Below are 24,418 nucleotides of genomic sequence, written 5' to 3' on the forward strand. Positions count from 1 at the left end.
CAACTGACACTCAATTTAAAAGAGATAGAATGATCAAAACATTTAGTGCTCTGGTCAGACTGCACCTGGTCTGGTCACCAGGCATAAGACATTCAGTCACTGGAGGCAGAGCAAAGCAGTACCACAAGGTTGATCCCACAGTGTTATGGAAAAAGATTGAGAACTTCTAGAGAAGTACTGTAAAATATTGAGTGTAAGCTGCACATTGCAGAATATTGCCATAGACAGAAGTCTCACTAATGATCTGGAGTAAGCTAGAGGAAATGAGGGACAGAGACAGAGAGGGAGACTGGGGAATAAGGATTGGGGTGGAGGTGGGGGGGGGGGAATGTTGGCTGGAGGACAGTGGGAGTCTGGAGAATGGGGGTTGGGAATGGGGGTTCAGAGAATTGGTGCTCGGATGGGGAGAGGCTGAGACTGGTGTGGGTTCGGTGACCAGCATTTTATGCAGATCTGGCAGCAGCAGCAACATGGTAAGTGACAATGGCACTGAGAGTAGAACAGCTAGTAAAGGAGTGAGTGAGACTGGGGACCTACTCAGCAACTAATAAAAAATTATTTCCACTGATGAGTGAATGTGGGACAAGGGGACGGAGACCTAGGATTCTTATTAGAAGAACCAAGGGGACAGAGAGAAGGAAAACACTTGAACTGAGGACTATCAGAGCATGGGATGCTTCACAACAAGTAGCTATTGAAGAAAAGACTAGAATATTATTTAAAAGGGAATGGAAAAGTATTTAAAAAGGAGGAATACAAAAGGACCTGAAAGAAAGACTTGCATTTATATAGCACCTTTCACAGCCTCAGTACATCCTAAAGCATTTTACAGGTAATGAAGTATTTTTGAAGGATAGTCACTGTTGTAATGTAGGAAATGCAGCAGCCAATTTGCACACAGTAAGGTCCCATAAACAACAAGGTGGTAATGAACAGATAATCTGTTTCTTTGTGATGTTGATTAAAGGATAAATATCAGCCAGAAAACCAGGAGAACGCCCCTACGATGAAATGAGAACAGAAAGTGCCAGAAATACTCAGCAGGTCTGGCAGCATCTGTGCAGACAAAAATAGAGTTATGTTTCAGGTCTGCGACCTTTCACCAGAACACCCCTACACTTTAAACATTGCATGGGATCTTTTACATCAACTGGAGAGAGCAGACACAACCTCAGTTTAATGTCAAATTTGAAAGGTGCACTTGCAACAATGCCACACTCCTTCAGTACTGCCTTGGAGAGTCAACCAAGATTTTTGGGCTCAAGTCTCTGGAATGGCACTTGAAACCACAACCTTCTGACTCAGAGGTAGAAGTGCTACCAACAGAGCCACAACTGGCACTGGCCTGTGGAATGGAGTTACACAAGAGAGTGTCAGCACTGGCAAAGGTACTGAGCGCTCCTCCTGTGGTGTGATTTCTATTGTTCTATGAAAACTCTCCTTTGTTGAATCTGAGCCCAGGGAAATGTCAGTGCTGAGCTGAATTTGGGTCAATGTGCCCTGTGAGAAGTATCCCAAACACTGAGCCTTCTGTTATTTGTGCAATCTCTTGGTTTTGTTCAGGCCAGTCTGTGCTGACCCCGTTTGATGTCTGAAGTCCAGTTACAGATCAGCTGACTGAGGCACCCAGTTCAGAGTTGTCATCTTCACATGGAATAAGAGTCCAAGGAGATAGGGAGAGGGATTGGGCCCATTAAAAGTGGCATCGACTGGGGAGCTCAAAGTCACCTTTGCAGTGCAAGGGATTTCTGGATGCAGTTTTGGGGTGAATATCAGTGGGTTATAGCATTACTACTAGTTACACGTAGGATGTTGGGTTGTTACAATTATTGCTACCAGTTACATATAGACTATTATTGAATTATTATATTACTTTTGGTTATGAAGGGAATCTGAACGTTACCGGTATTACTTATCGGTGCCATTTCAGTGAGTTACTATTTAGTTACTAGTGGAATCAAAGTTCCTCTGCACTTCCGGTTTCCCCTCTGCGAATCCACTCCCCAGCTCTCAGTTTCTCCTCTTCACCTGCCCTGAACTTCTCACACAACAGCTGCTGGCACAAAACCAGGAGCAAAGATACTTAACTCTAGGCCCCCAAATTCTGTAACATTTGCACATTAGATATCATATGGTCAGAGCATCATGTTTTTAAAACATCATAGGCTGAATTTTGTTGAGCTTCCAACGTTGGGCTCCATGACGGGGGTGGGGGGGCCAGAAGATCGCAGCGGCAGTGGCCCACCACAGAGCCCAACGCCAGGATTGCTGGGCCCGATCTTCCCGGTGACGGATGCCACCCCCACCCCCCACTGCTGCTCAGTGACGGGACCTGACTTTAAATATTTAAATAAACCTCATGAATACATTTACCTACAGTTCCCCTCGATCTTACTGGCTGTCCGGGATCTACTGTGCGACGGGTGGCACTCACGAGCCTTCACTTACACATCCAGGGAAAGCTGGTGCCACCGAGGTGGGTAAGGGAGGAACATAGGATTTTTAGTGTAGTGAGGGGGAGGAGGAGAAACAGGGTCAACTCTGCATTTCTAGTGTTCGGTGGCAGGGGGGACTTCTGCACTTTGTGCAATTTTGGGGGTGGAAAAGTCAACTCTGAAATGTAAGTGTTTTGGGGGAGGGAGAACGGGGAGACCATTTATTTGCAGTGTATTGGGGGATGGGGGGGGGCAACAGGTCAGACATTTATTTTCAATGCAGTGGGGGAGGGGGCACAGGGTTCAAATTTGCAGCTTCTATGCAGGTCTGGCGGCATTTTAGAAATGGCGCCGGTGCCTGCACAGAGGCAGCTGACACTGTTCATGGTGTCACTGAGGCCGCCCCACCACGTGATTGGGGGTGGAGGGGGGGGGGGATGCAGCCCGTCTGCATACTTAAATGAGGCACCGCGTGCTAGATTGCAGCGGTGTGTCGGCACGCAGCCCGTGTGTGCGGGTTACTACTTTTTTCGCTGGCCTCCTCTCCCGGTGGTGGGAAAAGAAAATTCAGCCCCATGTGATCAAACCTCCAGGAATGTTTGCAACCAGAGTTGGCAGCCCACTCCTGGCCAGCACCTCAGTGCGGAGGGAGTGCTGCAATGTCAGATGTGTCATTTTTCAGGTGAGATTTTATACCGAGGCCCCATTTGCCTTCTCAGGTAAATATAAAATATCCAAGGCAAAGAAGAGCAGTGAAATTCTCCTCAGTATCCTGGCCAATATTTATCCCTCAACCAGGAACACTAAAACAGATGACCTGTTTGTGAGATCCTGCTGTGTCAATATTGCACGCCATGTTTGCCTTCATTACAACAATGGCTGCACTCAAAGGTACTTCTTTTGGTAATATGCTTTGGGACATGAAAGATGCTCTATAATTGCAAGTTCTTTCCATGTGCCAGCATTCTGTAGCGGTCTTGGATTCCTCGCAAATCAGCATCCTGTTGTGGGCATTGACTTTTGAAATGAGCAAAATGTAAGGTTCCCAGATGTTAAGACATGGAAACATTATTCTGGGATCCCTGAGTTGGACTGTTAACTGAAGTCCTGAGGGGCTTTTCCACACAGAGCACCTAGTTCAATCGAGGCAGTTCATTTCCAATGAATTGAAACATAATTTAACAGAACCAAACAGATGATGAGCAAACAAAAGAATAATTTAAGTAATTTTTTAAAAGAGCCATAGAAATTTTAAGGCACTTTCTATGCTTCATTCAGATTGCGATGAGCTGCAAACTAAATATATAACAGCATTCAGTCAATGTTTTAAAAGCTAAGTGTACAGCACTGAAGGATATATTGTGAGCAGTTTTCAAAAATAATTAAATCGGATGATATGCTGTTTAAATAATTGACAGTTGACCATTTGAACTTCTAATACTAATTCCATTCAATTTTTCCGACAATTATCTTTGCACAACTTACTGGCAAAGTACGTAGAACTCTGGGAGAATTTTCTCCATTGCCTTTATAAAAATTAAAATCTTATTTGAAGCAGGAAGTAGGTGACAAGTCAAGTGATCCCATGGGGATGGCAGTGTGGGGGGAGATGAGGGAGTTGGGGGTGGGGAAGGCCTGACAGTGAAATGAAACATTGTACTCACCACCTTGAAGAGGTGAACTGATGCCCATCGTCAATCGGAATGGAAATATATGCAGATTTTCTTTTAAATTTCCTTAGTAAGCTAGATAGGGCAGCAAAAAGATGCCTGGTGGCCCTAACTATTGCATTTCAGTGAAGCCTATGTTCTGCCTTAGCTCTGCTGTGATGCACACTAGCTCAAATAAACCCACAACATCCAGTTTGGTAAATGAATCTTTCAAAAATTCCCACAGATGGTACATTTAAAAACTCAATGTGATGCTTATGGCTTCTACTCTACGCAGCCACCTACTGTTGGTCTGAGCAATGGATACAGAGTGAGGTCCTAAATGGCAAAATCATTCACTTGTTAACCCCTTTGTATCTCTGCCCCTTAACCTGAAAAAGTCACCTTTACCTGTGGCAGCTGACAAGCACCTCCCATCATTCCCTGTGCCTGTCAGGCGGCTCTAGAACTGCTTTTTAATAGACCCCGAGTAATTTTGCCTGAGTGAAGTCCTAAAAACTCCCCGAGGAGAGATCATCAAGCAGACCGGTCCCCAATGGAGGATTTATTACCAGTCAGGATGAGAAGGTTGATTAGCTTCTGTGGCTGAACAGACACGCTGTCAGGCAGTCCTCTTAATCCAATCAGTTACCTGTCGGAGAGAAACTGTCTGTGTTCCTGATCGGGGCAAGGGAGCATGACCAGTCCACTTCTGTCTCCTTAACCACACAACACTTACATTGCAGCCATTTTGCACACCGCCTGCCTTTAGACTTCCCACATCTGACAGAGTTTCTTTTTTGAATTCTTTCACCTCCAAGCTGGTTCTTAATTCTGTGCAATATATTTTCCATTGCCTCTGTTTAATTCATTAATTTTAAAGGCAACCTCAAATGCATGCTATACATAATAAAAATTGGCTTGCTCGTTAGATAAAGGCTCTTGAGTATTGCTCCTGGATAGCTTACTTTCATTCCCTAATCTACTAGCCAGACAGTAAAGAATATTGAAGTATGAGGAAGGAAAAACATGAACATTATTGGACTAGACAGGACTCTAATTCCAACAGAGATTGTACCACTGAAAAGCTAAGCAAGTGGAACTTAAAACCAAAACTGTGGGAGCACACAATAAGAACAATATTTTAGTAAGTCAAACATTTCGGATTCATTATCCCTGGCCACAGCATTTTTCAACCCATGGGAGATGTTTTAGTTTCTTTTTTGATTTATATTTTGTAGCTTTAAGTTTACCAGAACAAAGTGTGTTGGTCCAGGGAATGGAAAACTTTTCCACTTTCACTACCCAATGTCAAATTCATTTTTAGCAGTTAACAAATGTGCAAGTTCCAAAAGACATTCAGCACTCAAAAGTGTTACTCTGCACCGTTTCATTTCAGTGATGTTTCACAGTAGCAAAACATTGCTTTGGCTTTTTTTTTTAGTTCCAGTTCACTGCTGTTGTGACTAGTTCACTATGAATATTCTTCCCTTTCGCAAGCCTGATTGCTTGTTAGCAAATCAAGAAGTCGAACTTGCATCGTCTTCACCTTTTCAATTACTCTAAATTCTAATCAAAGGATTGGAGTGTGGTGAGATAGCATGCAAAATGTTCAAGACTGCTGTTTCTGATTTGCAGGAAACAACTTAAATGTAGTTTGATTTGGCCTTTTGACATTTTGCATTCCTAGGTTAGATATAGCATAATCAACAACCCAACATTACGGCCCAACAGTATCTCTTAACCCACATTTCAGAAAGTATCCCAGCTATAGCTGTATGAATTTTCCATTTCCCTACCAGCCAGCCTTTTGTCCTTTCCAATTTAGTAACAAGTTATGGGCAGATTAGTGTTGGTGGCCCATTAGGGATGATATTAAGATCCCTCAAATCTGCTTCATATTCACCGATCTCCTGCGACATTGTTCATGGGTGATCTTGTATGTGCAGCACACTTGTGATGTTTAGCTGTTAACCTAGCCTGGGCCTTTAAGGCCATAGGCCTAAGTAGGCAAATCCAGATATTAGTACCTTTTTATTTTAGCTCCCTAATCTACAGGAGCTCAATCAAGGGTAGTTGTAACTGCTTGTAAATTTCAGTCTCCAGGTCAGTGACCGGCTTTCCTTCTTTTTTCAAGAATGGTCTCCAGCTGTAAAAAAAAAGAGGATATCTGGCTTGTGGTGCAGAGTGTGATGGTTGCATTACACACACACGCCCATACGTACAGACACACACAAACACATCCAGTTCTTGCAGTGTTCCCTGTGGTAAGTCAAATGATGCAGTGCTTTATAAGACAGATGTATTGCAGTATGTAATAACAAACATATTTTTCTGCTGCTATGGTGAAGCTATGTACCCCCAAGGCCACAAAGTCTAATTGCTGTTAAGCAAACACTGGCTGAGTTCATGAAGAGGTTAATTAAGAGTTTGTAGACATGCTGGCTCTTTTAATTTTTGTTCCTGGAGAGTTTCACTGTACATTTCTAATGCTTGCCTTTGTTTATTTCGACTTTATTTTTAAAGTGTAACCGAAATTGAAGTGTGGTGTTTGAAAGTGTTATGGGCTGAAAACGCACTTACTATTTTTTCACTTTAGAAATATATTTGTAGATTGATTACTTACAGCCAGTAGAGATTCAACTCCAAGCCTCAGAGACTAACCCACTGTGCACCGAACTGTTTAATCATTACATTTCATACCTCAGACTATGCTTTTTCCGACCAAAGGAGTGGATGAGTTTATAATATTATACACATTTGAGCTTATTTGTGTTTGTAAACATTGATACAGACAGAACAATATCAAAGGAGATGTTACTTGTGCCCAAAGTCCTTCAGCCAACATGCCAGCCAATGAATATTTGATTATAAAAATTCAGCTGTTCTCTGTGATTAATCTCTCATTTAATTGGTGCACTCTGATATTCCAGCATAAGGGTCTTTGCAGTAACATTAAACAAACATCAATTCCTTTCATTGTCTTGTGCCTCACAGAAGATTCTTTCCCCTGCTAGCAGCTAAGAGTACCACAGCAGTCTTCATGCCCCGAACCTGTATTTGATCTGATTGTTACTCCTTAGACTAGGGAGAACAATTCACAATTCTCTTGAGTCATTCTTGCAATCTAACTTGACCTTCCAGTGTTCACATCTGTGAATTACATGCTGACAACAGGACAGCAATTAGGAATTAGTCCTGTTCAAAGATCCTTCTAAACATTAGTGTAGCTCCGCAAGACAGTATCATATCTTTCTCTCCTTTGTATATAACATGTGTATGCTGTAGCACGGAGATAAATATCCATGAATTGATACTAAAAGGCCTACAATTAATTTAAATAAAGCTTGTGCCGAACATCACTGGACAGTTACCGTCTCTTTAATGTATTCATGTATGCAGATTGTCAGGGCATTGCAATACCAGGGAGTGTTCTTGCAGACAGAGAGAATACCCTTTCCTATTAACAATCTAATTGTTCAACTTCCTGGATCATTAATAAAAGGTTGATGTATTGTAACAAGATTGTATTTGAAATGCAAGTACAGCAACATAGGATCTACTGAGTAACATTGCTTTTGGATGGTGTATGTTTTTTTTTCCAATTAATAGAATTGAAAAACTTGTCTTGCAAGAAAGAAATTGCATTTATATTAAGCACTTTTCTTATCTTCAGGATGTTCCAGTGCCCTTTGCAGCTGATCCATTATTTTGGGAGGACATAGGACTCATTGATCTCAGTCTTGAAGGCTCCAATTGACTCAACAGCCACAGCATTTTAGGAGAGAGAGTAAAGATTTCTACGATCTTTTGTGTGTCAAAAGTATTTCCTGATCTTGCTACTGAGTGACCTGGCTTTAATTTTAAGATTACATTCCCTGGTTCTTGATTCCCCTAATCAGAGGAAATAGTTTCTTTGTATCTACCCTAACAAAATCCTTTCAACATTTTCAACACCTCACTTGGATCAACCCTGGGTCAGTTGGAGGTCACCTAATTTGCAAGACGCAAGCAGATACAAGCACAGCACAGGTGTACCTCTGGAGCCCACCTGTCTGTCCCATGTAGCCTGAAACTCCAGCGTATCCCTGAAATTGGGGTGGGTAACTCCCTCCCACCCCCACCAGACCTAAGCACGTTCCCCTTCGGCATACTGACCTTCACAAAAATACCAGGTCTGGAATGAGCCAGGTAACTGGGGACTACCAGCTTACAGGATGCCTGCCCTTGGCTCTGACCTGATAACAAATAAAAGCTGTGCGATGTTATTGCTCCTTTAGTTGCAGTGTCCGACAGTTTTACCATCTTAAGTCACTGCATATGAAAGGCAACCTCTAGCTGCTTCTGCTTCACACGAGCCCAGTTTCACTGACAGTGACTACAACAGTCTGCCCTTCTCATACTTCATCAATGCCTTCTTATCTGACCTGGTGCAAGATCATTTTTTTTTAAATTTAACTGCTCTTAGATCTCTTTTGGTGTTGCTCACTGTGAGTCAGAAGTTATGGTGGGGGTGGGGGAGGCCTGAGGTATGATAGCTTGGGAAAGGGTGTATGTTGCCAATGAAAGAATTTAGGAAGACGGTTGTAAGAGATCTCCCCACAGTTGGGGAATTAGGTGTTTTTGCTTTCTTCCTGGAAAATAAAAAGACTTCCTTTATCAACTGTACAAAGATAAATAAATGTGTTCCCTCTCATCTGTACGTACACAAATTTAAAAGGTACATTTCTGCATGTAATATAAAGGGAGCAGCTCTTTACTGTTCACCTTTTTATAGTACAGCTTTTATTAGAGCTCAAGAAACATATAAAACCATAGCATAATTTTTAAATCTATATTCATCTTGCTTTACCAATAACCTTTTCGTAAATATTTTAAATTCAGAACTTTTATTCAGAGCTTCAAACTTAAATACTTAGTCTCTCCTGCCAGAACTGCTCCTTATTTATATTAACAGTCAGTGTTTTTGAGTTTTAAGTATAAACATAAAGAAAATAAATAGTGTAAGTGTTTAAAATATGTTACAAAATATAAATTTTAAACTTGATATTGTTTTAAATTTAATTTGAGGTTGAAAGATTTTTGTTAGGCAAGGCTACTAGGGGGTTACGGAATTAAGATGGGCAGATGGTATGATGTTACAGATAGACCATGATTGAATTGAGTGGAGAAACAGGCTTGAGAGGCTGAATGGCCAATTAATGTTCCAATCTTCTTATGTCACATATGTAACATGTCACAATGTAGAACCTTTTTTCTCAGTGTTTCTGTTTCACTCTTTCTGTATCGTTCTCCCACTGTCTCTTTTTTTGTGTCTCCCGTGTCTCACTCTAGCTTTTACACTTATTCCTTCATTGATGCACCCGTTAAGAGTAACTTTATGATTCAGAAAACTGTGGGTACCACATGCCTGAGTTTCCAGTAGGCACTGCCAATGGGCAAGACTCATCACTTACAATGAAGACTCATAAAAAAACGCCCCCAATATCTATTCCATTCTTTTTTAATGCCCAAGGGTTTCAGGAAAATGGGACACAACATGTAACAGGTTGGAGTTGAGGGCAGGGAAAGGACTTTTAGAGCAGCGGTGCTCAAACTTTTTGTCCGTTGGCCATTTAGGCAGGGCAAAAGGTCCCGTGGACCACCTACTGGTCCTACCCCAACCGCTTTCGCTCGCCGCCACAGGCTGGACTGAAAGAGAGCGGGCCTGATTTAAACAGACCACGGCAGCCATTACAGTGGCTGCAATTTGACTGCATTATCTGTTGGAAGAAAGGTGTCAGGTGAGGCAGAGGCCCAAAACCCAGGGCAGGGCAGCTCCTCATGTCACAGATGCTGAGCTGGAGGTCCTCCTCAAGGCTGTGAGGGAGAGGAGGGAGGTCCTCTTCCTGGAGGGTGGCAGGAGGAGGCCACCCTCCCAGACCAAGCTGGCCTGGATCAAGGTTGCCCATGGCTTGAGGAGACAGACTGCGATCTGCTGAAACTGGGTCCAGTGGAGGAAGAGGTCCAATGACCTTATTCGCTTTGACAAGGTGAGTGCAATGCCGAAACCTCAGGACAGGCCTGTGAGTGTTCAGCCTCCAGAAGACACTGCAGCTGAGGAGCCTGAGGGCACATGTTGCCCCTGAACATGAGCGGAGGCATTTGCCCAGGACATTTACTGACCCCACAGAATGGCTCAGAGCTGCAGTACTGTTGAGGACTTTCCAGCACTGATACATGCAGCTTCTAATGAATATGAGCAGTTGGCATTGGCCATAGATGACAGCAGTGCCTTATCATGCTCTCTTTTGGCCTTGCAGGAGAAAGAGGCGCATAATGCCCGCGAGAGGACCCAGACTGGAGGAGGGGCTCCATATCTGCACGTCATCACCACTATGGAACAGGGAGCCATGGAGATCACTAGGGTCACTGACCACGAGGATGCCAGGCAATGCGAGATGGGCATCCATGATGCTGATGATGATTAAAGAGTCCAATATGAACATTAAGGGAGTGCATTGCAATCCACCCATCCAACAGCATGTTGAAGACTGTGCTGTGTTGGGAAGCCACAGCACTCCAAAGGCTTCTGCTCGCCAAGGATGGTTCTCATGATCTCTTCTTGTGTCTCCCACAGATGCTGATGTCAAAATGATAAGACCAACTCCTTCACCTTCACCAGACCAAGCGCAGCCACAGCAGAGATCAGAGCAAGCACTATCACACCCTTCACCAGCTCAGATACAGCCATGTCCTCGCAGGCAATTAGATAGGGTGGTACTGGGTGGCGACTGCTCCATACATGTCAGCCGCACGTTGAGACAAGTGAGTAGGCTGCTTCTACCTCCTCCAAGGTCACAAGGGGAGCACCGCACAAAAGTGACCTCATCACAGTTCTCGCCCACAGACCCAGAAGAGTCACATGACACATGTGCGGCTGCCCGATCATGACCATTGAGAAGGAGTGGAAGCAACCTGGCACCATGTCGGAGGCAAGACACCGAGTGGCCCGACAGTTTAGCGATGCCTCCTTGTAGATTCTCCTCCAGGCTGCAAGGGAAAGGCGGGAGGTCCTCTTCCAAAGGGATGGCAAGAAGTGGTCCTCATGCCTGACCAAGCAAGCCTGGATGGAGATCAGAGAGGTCAAACAAAGCAATGGGATCACCCCTGGAACTGGGTCCAGTGTCACAAGAGAGTCAATGGCCTTGTTTTCTTTGTCAAGATGAGACCTCCATATCTCTCCTCTTTGGGGCTTGCATGTAGCCAAGCAGGAGGCATGGGGAGGGTGTGACCACAAAGGCAGTGGCAAGGAGGTTAGTCATCACCACATCCTGGCAGATGCATGGCTGCATCTCGGCGACAGACCACCTTCTTTCACAGATCACACCCATTACATCCCCTGAGAGTGGACGTGGGGAGGGTCCATTTAGGAGACCACATCAGGAGATGAGGGGCTGCCACTAGCTCCTGTTGCTCTTCCTGCAAAATCTTACTATGTCCCTTTTTCTATTTGCATGACAAATGGGCCTATACCATGAGGGAGACCTCAAGGACTGGTGCAGGCATCCCAGTTCTACAGCCTCTATCGTCTGAGGAGGAGGCACTGGAGTTAGCCGGGGCCCAGGACGGCCATTCAATCGCGGATGGTGAGACAGGAGTCTCCACACAAGAGAGTGAGGATTGTGTGCATGTGTCTTCCATCACATTTCTAGAGATCCACATCACGCATTGTTGCCATGAGGCGATCTGCACAACCTAACCCACAAATGTTTATGTTTTCTCATGCAGGTCGTGATCTGCAGGAAGCTAGTGCTGATGCTGTGATGGGGAGAGCCATCAAACTGCGAAGAGGAGGAGCAGTCAGAGGATGCACCATCACATCATTCTCCTTCACTTCCACCAGCACAGATACTTTCACCTTAGAGGGTATGTGTTCACACTGAGATTCAGGGTGACAAGCTGGTGACGGCACCATACACACGCCTGAGCAGTTGACGGAGGCCATGACAGCTGAGGCCACTGAATTCAGAGGACTGTGGGTCACATGGTTCATGCTGAGCCCCAGCTGATGATGAGCCTCTGGTGTCAACAGAATAGGGCATGCGGGAGTTGCAGAGTGAGATAAGGCAACATCTGGCGGAGCTGCCAGAGGCAATGCACGGCTATGAGCGGACTATGTAGAAGTCCATCCATGCTATGAGTGATGCCATGTCTCAGGCGTGTGAGTGCATGGCTTTCTCCATTGAAAGGTTGGCGACCTTTTTGGAGAGCCAGATCCCATAGATGCACAAGGACCTGCACACCATCGTCCTGGCCATGAGCTCAATTCAGCATTGGAAGGCGAGAGAAGAACCAGGTGCTTGAAGTCTTCTCCAGATCCTCGTTCTTCTCTGGTCAGCAGGGAGGTTCAAGTGAGCTTTGAAAGGGAGGAGGAGAGGCTGACCTCCACAACTGGGGGCTCTCCCCAGGGCACTCTGAGTGTGGATAGCAGCTCCTCAGCCCCTCTGCCAGTGTGCCCAGTTCCAGTAGCCATAACAGCTGAGGAGGCTCCTGCACCTGTGCAGCAACCCCTCAGCCAGTTGGCGCCCTCCAGGCCTCAGGCACCCAGAGGACGGCTGCCGAAGTCAAAACAGGCCAAGGGGCAGCCTGATCAGCAGGCTGCCTCCAGCCCAACTGCAGACGCAGGGGTCACACCTCGTAGAAGCACTTGTAAATATATAAAGAAGAGCACCTAGATGCACTTGGTGATTCAAGGGTGTATTAAGTCTGCCCTTTATATTGTTCTCTGCACTTTTGTCATAAATAGAGTTCACATTCATTGTTGTGAAATGCTCATTCTTTCATACCAGAATTGTGAGATGCTGCCATCAGCCTTGCTGCCTCAGTGGGCTTCCAGTGTTGGCACAGGCTGCATTTGGTTAGCCAGGGAATCGAGTTAGGAAGGAGGCGACAGGCAGAATAAAGTGAGGTGAGTTTTTACTGAGTCTGCTTTGAGAGGCCATCATGGTGGAAAGAAGCAGGCATCAATGAGATTGTCCCTTGCCTCCCTTGCGCATCTCTCAATGGCCCGGATCTCCGCTGCAAGAGAATCATTATGCAGTGGTGCCTGCTCATTATCCACCTCCACATCCTCCTCATCGGATGAGGACTGGTGATCAATCGTGACGTCTTCATGCAAGGCCTCCCCCCTCTGCTTTGCTAGATTGTGCAGTGCACAGCAGACCACCATGATGCGTGTGACCGTCACTGGGGCCTACTGCAGCACTCCACTGGATCCATCCAGGCACCAGAATCTCATTTTCAGCAGCCCAATGGCCTGTTCGATGGTCATTTGGGTGGACCTGTGGCAATTGTTGTATCTCTCCTCTGCTGCAGTATGAGGGTTCCTCACAGGCATCAGTAGCCATGCCTTTGATGGGTAGCCCATGTCCCCGAGAATCCATTCCTGAAGGCAACTGGGGGGGCCTGAAAGGCTGTGGCACCTGAGACTGCCGAAGTATGTAGATGACGTGACTGCTTCCTGGGAAGTGGACACACGCCTACAGGAAATGTTTTTGGTGGTCGCAGACCAATTGAATGTTGATTGAATGGAAGCCCTTCCTGTGGATGAAGGCGACTGGTTGTTCCATGGGAGTCTTGATGACCACATGTGTTCAAGTTGATGACACCTTGCACCTGAGGGAATCCAGCAATGGACCCGAAACCGATGGCCTCTCGCCTGACTGTCATGGTTGGCCCGGTAACGCAGATGATCTTCAGGGCCATAAGCATTGGGTGTCTACCGAAGCCCATGGGTCACAACTTGTCCTGTAGCAGGGCGCATAAGTCAGTGACGGCCTCCCTGGAGAGCCGCAGTCTTCACTGATACTGCCGCTCAGACATTTGAAGGTAGCTGTCGCGAGTCCGGTACACTCTCTGGCGCCGATAAGCTCTTCTTGGTGTGGCTGGCTGCTGTCGCTCTCCTCTTGGAGCTTCACGGGCGGGTGCAGCTACATCCTGGCCTTCCTCTGAGCCATTGTTGCGCCATACGGGGGTCCACTAAGATAGGGTCTACGAGACCCATGCCAGCTGATCAGTAGCCCTCGAGAGCGCTGTCCTTGCAAAGAGGAACTTGCCTTTGACACTTTTCACTCTTCTACTCCCCTCGGTGTCAATGCCTCTCAGCGCCCACCCTTACAGATAGTTCAGCACCTGAAATATGACCTGACCAGCCAGAAAGCCCAGCACTGCAGGCCGATTATGGCCTCTGCTCTCCCCCCTTCCCTTTTCGACTGCACCTTCCACTGCTGCCTTCCCGCCGCGTCACTGAGGCCTCCTTTCGGTGCCACCACCTTTAAACAGCCGGGGATTAGAAGGCACCTGATCCCCATTTGCCGGTGACAAAATTTAAAATCCCCTATAAAATTGCGGTCACCTTCTTGCAAATGTATTATAATTAGCTGTTCAGCAATTCAAATGGCAGTCCCATTGCGTTGGGGCGGAGCTGCCGCATCTGAGCTTTCCCGCCATTGACAAAATCTGGAACCTACAACACGACATCAGGTTTCCAGGTGAGTGCGCCGTTCCAATTTTTTGGCTGCCCTGCCTCCACTCCCACTCATTCTGGCCACACAAAAATCAGCCCTATGCCTTTTGGAGCACCATGTAAATATTGACACATGAATACAGACGTGTGAGCCTTCTTTTATTAATGGTACAGGAGAAGAGGGTGAAGTGGTGAAGTGGAGCAAGGGTCCATGAACGGTGACAGTGAAACCTCTGGGCAGATGTCCTTTCTTCGTAGAGTCAGAGTCATTTATGGCACAGAAGGAGGCCATTCGGCCCATTGAGTCCATGCCGGCTCTCCTTGGAACTATTCAGTCAGTCCCACTCGATCCCCATAGCCCTGCAAGTTTATTTCCTTCAGTCATAAGTTAATGAATAACCTCTTCATATAGAGAGTTATTGAATGGCACTGAGCACGTTAAGTAGTGATTCAACTGAAGCATCCAAAAGGGGATTGAATCAGGAAGAGAGAAGCGTGGCTTTGGTGTGAGAAAAAGAAGGAAAATGGAAATAAGCTGGGATGCTGACTTCCTGTTTTGTGCTCCCATTGAGCAAGGATTTCCACCTGGACAGGGCACTGAATAAACACTATGATGAGTGAGGCAGCACGGGGGTAAGAGTCGAGCTTTTCCAGGCTGCGTCTTCAATGCAAGTGTTCTCATAGGCAGGTCAAAGTGAATTGCATACCATGCCGTTCCTCCTGGGTCAGAGGAGCTCAGCAAAAACGAGCCTGAATTAGATGATCCCTGATGTTAATGGCATCCTGACAAGACCCTCATGCAACTGGGGCACCTCTGCATTCTGTATCTTGCTCCTCCTCTTCAACGTCCTGCTCCTCCTCTTCCTCCGATGAGCAATATACATTCAGCCCTTCAACACCAAGGTCCACACCTTTCTGAACGGACATGTTATGGAAAGCAGAGCAGACCATATCATGCCCAAGACCCTTGCAAGAGTGTACTGTAGGGCACCACCCAACCGGTCCAGAGACCTGAACTGCATCTTCAAAAGCCCAATGACCTGCTCAATAGTTGCAAATGGCTGCAGTTCTAGCACCTCTGTGGCCCCTTCTCAGAGTCACATAAAGGATGTGTAGCCATCTCTTCAAGAGATAACCCTTGTCCCCTAGAATCCATCCATGTACTTTGGGGATGGAATGAAGAGCTGTAGCAATCTGGACTGCCAGAGGATGAAGAAGTCATGGCAGCTGCCAAGAAAGCGAGCAGATACGCAGGAAGCTCTTGTAGTTGCAGACCAGTTAATGTTGAAAGAGTGGAATCCTTTTCTGTTGATGAACCTCACTGGTTAGTCTCTGGGTGCCTTGATGGCCACATTGATGCAATTGATGATGCCCTGCACCTAGGGGAATCCAGTAGTGGAGCAAATCCGACTGCCCTCTATGACCACGAGGCACCATCTGTCAGGAATTGTACGTACAGCGCAGCTTTCACAAAGAGGGAACGCAATTAACGACGCCCCTAAACACGTAACACATCTCTCTGACTATGTACTCTCAGAAAGTGAGGAGTTTGTTCTTGTGCATGGTTTCAATTCTGATCTGCCTTCATCCCAAATTAAATGGGAAGAGGTATTTGCTGAGTTCAAACTCCTCTACTCCCAAATTTCCCGCCACAAGCCAGCGTCCACTGAAGACGCTGAATCCTTGAAAGTGCACCTCGCTGATCTAGCGCACAGATATAGCGGGATTCCGAACGACAAGACTGATTTCCACATGCAATGTGAATGTCTGACAGCGTTGTGAGGCCTTAAGACCAACCCGGACATACACATCAGTAAACATGACAAAGGGACAGGAATAGTCATTCTTAACCAGTGTGACTATATCAACAAAATGCACGCCATTCTTAATGACGGGTCCAAATTCGTATCCATTGGATCTGCTGCTCAACATGACCAGACCGCCTTGCTCGAAAGTAAGCTAAAGAAAACGCTTGCTGGACTTGTGTATGAGCAATGAGCTGCCGGGTGATATATATGATAGGGTTCATCCTCACGGCTCGCTGCATCTGAGTATGTATGGGCTGCCCAAGACACACAAAAGTGATGTCCCTCTACACCCTATCTTATCTATGCCGGGTCTGCACAATATGAATTGGCCAAATGGTTGGGTGAATTGTTACAACCAGTTTTGATCAAGTTCTCCACATACACGGTGATGGATTCCTTCACATTTGCGAAGACCATATAGGACTTGTATTTCGATAGCAATGCTGTGTCCATGTGCTCATTGACATTCTTAAGTCTATTCACCAACGTACCACTTAAGAAAGCCATAGATATTTGTGCTGCAGCACTATATCATGGTGATCTAGACCCACCACCATTGCGTGAATCAGTTTTCATTGAACTCGGCAATTCGCGCAGTTGAGTTCAGTTTTAATGACACCGTGTATGCCCAAATAGATGGTGTTGCCATGGGATCCCCTCTAGGCTCAGGTCTTGCAAACATCTTTGTTGGGTTCCATGAGAAACGTGTCTTTGAGGGAATGACACATAACCTCCTACCTCTTGCATATTTCCAATATGCAGATGATACGTTTGTTATATTTGAATCCGCAGCTGCATGCAATAATTTCCTTGCACGTCTTAATGGGCTCCATCTTGCGCTCAAATTCAGTCAAACGAGCTCCCTTTCCTTGACGTACTAATTGAGAAATCTCTTAAGGGTTTCTTTACCACGGTCCACCGCAAACCTACCTTCACTGGTCAATACACGCGTTGGGATTCTTACAGTTCCACGCGCTATAAGATTGGCCTTATCGGCAACCTCATAAATAGGGCCCGAGCCATTTGCGCACCATGCAAGCTTGATGCTGAAATAGGGCAAATCAAAGACATCCTGCGTGACAATGGCTACCCTGATCCGATCATTTCTCGCTGTATATCACACAAACTTATGAACGGGCCTAAGGCCATCATTTTCAGCCCTGAAAAATGCCTAGTCTACCTCAAATTATCCTGGAAGAGTAATGTATCCCAAAAAGTTGAGCAACAGGTAAAGCTAGCTGTTCCACGTTGCTACTATGCAGTAGCAATACGTGTGGTGTTCGCCACTAACAGGATGCTGCCGTCAAGCCAAAAAGACGTCCTGCCTATCACACAAATGAGTAATATGATATATGAATTTCAATGCCAGTGTGATGCTTGGTATATAGGCCGTATGTCCCAACGACTGGCAGATCGTATCAAACAACATGTCCTTCCGCTGTTCGCAACAGGCAAGGTACAGGCCATATCCAACAAGCCCGTGCTTACAAACTCAAAACACAGTGTCCAGCATTAGATGTGATTCCACGATTGGACAACATTTGCTAAATAATCTGCAATGTGCTAAGAATTACACTGACAACCAATTTAAGATTGTCAGTAGGCCTCACAGTATGGCACATTTGCGCGAACAGGAAGCTACATATATTAATACACAGGGCAGACAGAAAGAACATGTACACACATTGCGCCTGTTTCAGCTGAACAAAATAAGTGGCAGCCATTCACTGGTTCATTCCTCAGGGAAATGCCTTGACCAATCAAAGTCAAGCTGCCTGGTTTAAATTTCAAACAAAGCTTGGCAGTTAACTGTAGCCATAAACTGGTGCATTCTCCATGGCAACGCCTCTACCAATCAGAGTTCACTTGCCAACCAATCAGCACTCACTTCTCATGCAGTATAACTTCTTGTTTTCCCTTACATTGGTTATTCTTGCATATTGTCCTCATGAGTGCAAGACGAAAAGCTTCGACAGCATGTCTCTATTTTCAGCAATTCTAAAGAGGGAATCTGTAACCTGTGAGATGCAGTGGTGTGCAGCTGTTTGCAAGATGCCACCAAGGCCCACAGCCAATCCTTGGAAGGAGTCAGAGGTGAAGTAGTTCAAGGCCACAGTGACTTTGACGGCTACTGGCAGAGAATGGCGAGCAGTGCTACGAGATATGAGGCCTTCGGCCAGGAGGGCACTAATCTCTGTGATCATGGGTCTGGATAGGCACAGTCTCCTCCAGCACTGGTTCTCAGTCATCTCAAGGTCGCTCCATCTTCTGCAATAAATCCTTTGCTGAGGGCATGGCCTCCATTGCTTTCCTGCGCCTTGTCCCTCTCCTCTGCCCTCCTGATGCCCGGGGCTCTGACTGTCCTGCAGAGGATGTGCTCTTCATCACCACTGGACCCGAAACCTGAGTCATGCTCCCATTGCCAGCTGCAGCCTTCCTTGTGCTCAGGTGGCTTCCTGATTGTGTTTAGCAGCCTTGGTCCTCCTCTTATTCCCCCATGATGCTAGGAGGGTGACGGCCCCCTGCACTGTCCATCGCTTACTGGCCACCCTCCCCGCAATCTGTGACGGCACAGTGGCGCAGTGGTTAGCACCGCAGCCTCACAGCTCGAGCGACCCAGGTTCAATTCCGGGTACTGCCTGTGTGGAGTTTGCAAGTTCTCCCTGTGTCTGCGTGGGTTTCTTCCGGGTGCTCCGGTTTCCTCCCACATGCCAAAGACTTGCAGGTTGATAGGTAAATTGGCCATTAGCAATTGCCCCTAGTATAGGTAGGTGGTAGGGAAAATATAGGGACCGGTGGGGATGTGGTAGGAATATGGAATTAGTGTAGGATTAGTATAAATGGATGGTTGATGGTCGGCACAGACTCGGTGGGCTGAAGGGCCTGTTTCAGTGCTGTATCTCTAATAAAAAAATAAAAAATCTCTGTTGTCCCACTGGCAGCTGTGTGCCAATGTCTAAGTCCCCCTCTGTGCCATTCTCCCTTTCATGGGGCCCAGCTAATTTGTTGGGCAGCCATGACTGACTCCATGCTGTATTTTCATCTCCTGCCTGCCTCAGTTCCCACCCTTGGCGTGTCCTCAAAATTCAGCACGTGATATGGCGCTAAAATCTATCTTCTTATCCAGATGCATAGTTCTCCCCACTGAGCTAGGCTGGCACACAGATAACAAACGGCACGAACAATGATCCTGCTTATACTTAAATGCAAAGAGAGATGGTTAAAATGCTAAATAATTAAGGACAATAAGTAGCAATTTCCAGTGACTGATGGCAAGTGAGACTTTTCAACCACATCAATCCAAGAAGCAGTGAAATCATTTAGGACCCCTCACTGAAGATAGTCAGTGGTAGATTTTCTGTTCTCCTGACAGGTAGCATCAAAACAGTATGAGTGCGTGAGGCTGAGAAATCAAGTGCAGTCTGTTGTCGGATCTATGCCCTCTTTCTGTCAAAGCAGCTTTTTAGACCAACCTAGAGACTCCAGCACAGTAATGAGCAAGAGACTCTTCTCAATATGAAAAACATTTCAGGTTATATTGTAACTAGCTCAGGAGCCTGTTCTTGCACTGTCCTCAGATTGTCTGTGGAAGACAGACATTCAGGGATCACGTGTATTCGACAGAAAACTCTGTTGAAGGGGCAGAAATGTAATTGGATCATGTATGAAAGTGGCATTTACATTTAGGTTTGTGGCAACCAAATTAATCAGCTTTTTTTTCCTGACATTTTGGGAGTTTTTTTGGTTTAAGTCCCAAATTTCTGTCAGCAAGATTAATCATTGTTATGATGAAAGTCCTGGAGTGGGCAATTCCAATGGAATTCCTCTGCCTTTGTGTTATTTGCAGGAAGAGGAAGAAGACTCACGCCTAGCTACTTGGGAAAATGTTCAAGGAAAACTGCCTTCTGAAGCTGTAATTCATGAGAAGGCCCTGTCGCTGGTTCCACCACCTCCACTGCTGCACTGGCCAACTGGTCCTGCCTGCCTTCTGCCATATCAACCATCATTTGAGAAGGGCTGAATGGACCAGTTCTGGTTTCCCTTAAGAAACAGCAACAATGTCCACGCCAACAACAGTAATGCTTCTGTTGCTGGGCATTGACTCAGCATGTCCACTGATCTACATAGAGCAGACGCCAGGGTAATTATGAGGGATTGTGCACTGTCTCGTTCCATGTGATTGCCCAGCATGGTGAAGCCAGAGATGTCAGGTTGCAATCTATGTCAGCAAATCTGACCATTCATTTTCAAACCTGTGTTCACGGGATGTAAACAATCCTGGCAAGGCCTCATTTACTGCCCATCCTAGCCACCCTGAGAAGGTGGTGGTGGGCCTTCCCCTTGAACCGCTGTGTGGAGATGGTGCTCCTACAATGGCATCAGGCAGGGAATTGCAGGATATTGACCCTGTGACAATGAAGGATCAATGGTCTACGTCAAAGTTGGAATGATGTGTGACCTTCCAAGAACACTGCTGTTCTTGTCCCTCTTGGTGGTGGAGGTTGTGTCGGAGAGAGGTAATGTCAAACCTTGGTGAATTGTTTTGAGTGATACTTAGACTGAGCTTGGGACCTTTGACAATGGGGACTCTGCTGCAAATGACCCTGTGATCCACATGGGTCTGCAATTCTGTTTAGCAGCCATGCATTAATACACTGGCATAGGTGGTGGGCTTCGGCACCATTACCACCAAACCTCACAGGATACTTAGCACAAACTGTAATAATGGCAAGAAAAGTATTGCTCATATGGCATCCTTCTTTTAAATATGGGCCCCATGATGTCTGAATACCTATGATCAGCACCTAAAAAAGGACATGTGTGGTTTCTTGCTCCTCTTCTCTCATCAGTGCTTTCAACTATTTAGTTATGCTCTGTGTATCCCCTCATGTACTCACCCAAAACTTAACATCTGTATCTATGTTGTGTGGATATTCCTGTTCTGGTACTTGATATGGAAGAAGTGAGTGATGTAGCATGTTGCGAAGTGCTGGCATCTTGGGTACCACTGGAACCTCTAGTTGTTTCTTCACGTACACCTATCGAAACAGACAAGGACATATGTTAGCATGCAAGTTATAAGACACCCCTTCAAACAGAGCTTACATAAGTAGCAACTTGTGTGGTGGTACTGTACTGGAATGTATTGGTATATTGCTGGCCCTGAGCTTCAGGAACGTCTCTAGTTTGACTCTGGCCTAGATCCTCCATGTCTTAGGCTACAAGATAGAAAAAGGCCTGCTGAAAGTCAGTTACTAGCCAAAAATTAGGTGGGCATCTTGCAGTTATGGCTTCCTGCCTCCTGATATACGCCATCTTGTTCGGCAAGCAGAAATGTTTGGAATTTGAAGAGCGCATAATCATTGAGAGCCAAGAATGTTCACCATGCATTGAACTTATGTGTGAGTCTCGTAACATACATCATGCAGGTAGGTTTTGGTCTAAGGTTGATCTGTGGGTTCACCTTTCCAAATGGTCATTCAAGAACAGTGCCAGTTTGAAGTTGGCATTAGTAACGTGTGCCCTTGCTGGAATATGGACATGCAAGTGCAGCGTGAAAAGAACAGTTTGTAAGGGCATTGCATGCTGCCTCAGTTATGGTACAACAACAGTTTGCATTTATATAGCATCTTTAATGCATAAAATCATTCCAAAGTGTCACAGAAGTGTGATTTAAAAAGGTTACTGATCCAAGGAAGGGAATACTGATAGGGTGGCGAGAAGCTTGGTCAAAGAAGTAGATTTTAAGGAGAATCTTACAGGAGGAAAGCGACATAGTGGAGAAATTTAGGCAGGCAATTCCAAAGCATTGAGCCTGGGCACCTGAAGACATGGCCGTTAATGCTGGTGCAAAGGAAGGGGGATGCACATTAGAATAGTGTAAGAGGAGCAGAGCCTTCATTGCTGGAGTGGGCAGGGGTTTTCAGTTGCAGAGCTAGAAAATGCTACAGACATAGGAAGGGACAAAGCCATGAAGAGATATAAACTCAAGGATGGGAATTTTAAACTGAGGTACTGGGGGACTGAGAGCCAATGTATGTCAGCGAGAACAGGAGTGATGGGTGAATGGGACTTGGTGTGGGATAGGATACAGGCTTTGGATATGCTAAAGTTTACAGAAGGTGAAGGATGGGAGGTCTGCCAAGGGAACATTGGAATAGGCGACTCTGGAGGTGACAAAATATGGATGAGAATTTCAGCCACAGATGGTCTGAGGCAGGGAAGAAGACGGATGATGTTACGGAGGTTGAAGTAGGCGGTCTATGTGATGAAAAGGACATGAAGTCAGAAGTTTTGTGTCGAATAGAATGCTGAAGTTGTATCAGACTAGTTCAACCTGAGGCATTGGCCGTGCAGAGGGAATTATTGGCGAGGGAACAAAGTTTATGGCAAAGATCAAAGATGACGACTTTGTTTACCTAGAGGAAATTACAACTCCGATAAGAGGGGACCAAGAATAAATCCTTGGGAGCTCCAGAGATAAATGTATTGCGGCACAAAAATCCCTGATGGTTGACTATTTCAAAAACTGCAGTGTGGAAAAGGAAGAGATAATGCACCATGGTTACACTCACAAAGGCTGTCATTTATAACTCTGATTAGAGCCTTTTCAGAGCTCTAGCACAATTAGAAACCTAAATGGAAAGATTCAAACATGGAGTTGTGGAAAAGAATTGAGGGTGGATTTCATGAGGAGCTGGATGCTGACAATAGTTTTGAGAGAAGATGAGTGAAATGTTTGCAATGTCAGCTAGTATGGGGACCAGGAAGGAAAGCTGTGTGGTCAACCATTTAATGGGAATAGGTCAAAGAGGCAAGAGGTGGGCATCATGGATGAGATGAGCTTGCAAAGGTTATGAGGGGAGATCGGAGAAAGATTAAAGACAGGTTCAGGGCTAGGTCAAAGGGAGCCTGGGGGTGGGTTTAGGTGACTGAGTGTGAGTAAACTCTTTCATAGAAACATAGAAAGATTTACAGCACAGAAAGAGGCAATTCTGCCCCATCATGTCAGTGCCAGCCAAAAAAGAATGATCCAGTCTAATCCCATTTTCCAGCTCTTGGTTCGTAGCCCTGTAGGTTACAGGACTTCAAGTGCATATCAAAGTACTTTTTAAATATGATAAGGGTTTCTGCCTCTACCACCCTTTCATGCAATGAGCTCCAGATACCCACTACCCTCTGGGTGAAAACATTTCTCATCAGTTCACCTCTAATCCTTTCACCAATTACTTTAAATCTATGACCCCTGGTTATTGACCTCTCTGCTAACAAAATGCGTCCTTCCTATTCACTCTGTCTAGGCCCCTCATTATTATATACCTCAATTAAATCTCCCCTCAGCCTCCTCTGTTCCAAAGAAAACAAATCCAGTCTATCCAATCTTTCCTCATAGCTAAACTTCTCCATTCTTGGCAACATCCTCGTAAATCTCTTCTGTACCCTATCCAGTGTGATCACATCGTTCCTGTAATGAGGTGACCAGACTGTACACAGTACTGTAGCTAAGGCCTAACTAGTGTTTTATACAGTTATAGCATAATCTCGCTGCTCTTATACTCTGGGCCTCAGCCAATATACATAAGTACATAAGAAACAGGAGCAGGAGTAGACCAATCGGCCCCTCGGGCCTACTCCGCTATTCAATACAATCATGGCTAATTTTCTGCCTCAACTCCATTTTCCTGCCGGCTCCCCATATCCCTTGATTTCCTGAGAGATCAAAAATCTATCTATCTTAGCCTTGAATATACTCAACGATGGAGCATCCACAACCCTCTGAGGTAGAGAATTCCAAAGATTTACAACCATTTGAGTGAAGCAATTTTTCCTCATCTCAGTCCTAAATGATCATTCCCTTACCCTGAGACTGTGCCCGGGTGTTCTAGATTCCCCATTAGGGGAAACAACCTTTTAGTGCCTACCCTGTCAAGTCCCTTCTGAATCTTACACGTTTCAATGAGGTTACCTGTCATTCATTCTTCTAAACTCCAGGGAATATAGGCCCAATTTTCTCAGCCT

This window comes from Heterodontus francisci, chromosome 4 (assembly GCF_036365525.1).
Source record: "Heterodontus francisci isolate sHetFra1 chromosome 4, sHetFra1.hap1, whole genome shotgun sequence".
In the NCBI taxonomy this organism is placed as follows: Eukaryota; Metazoa; Chordata; class Chondrichthyes; order Heterodontiformes; family Heterodontidae; genus Heterodontus; species Heterodontus francisci.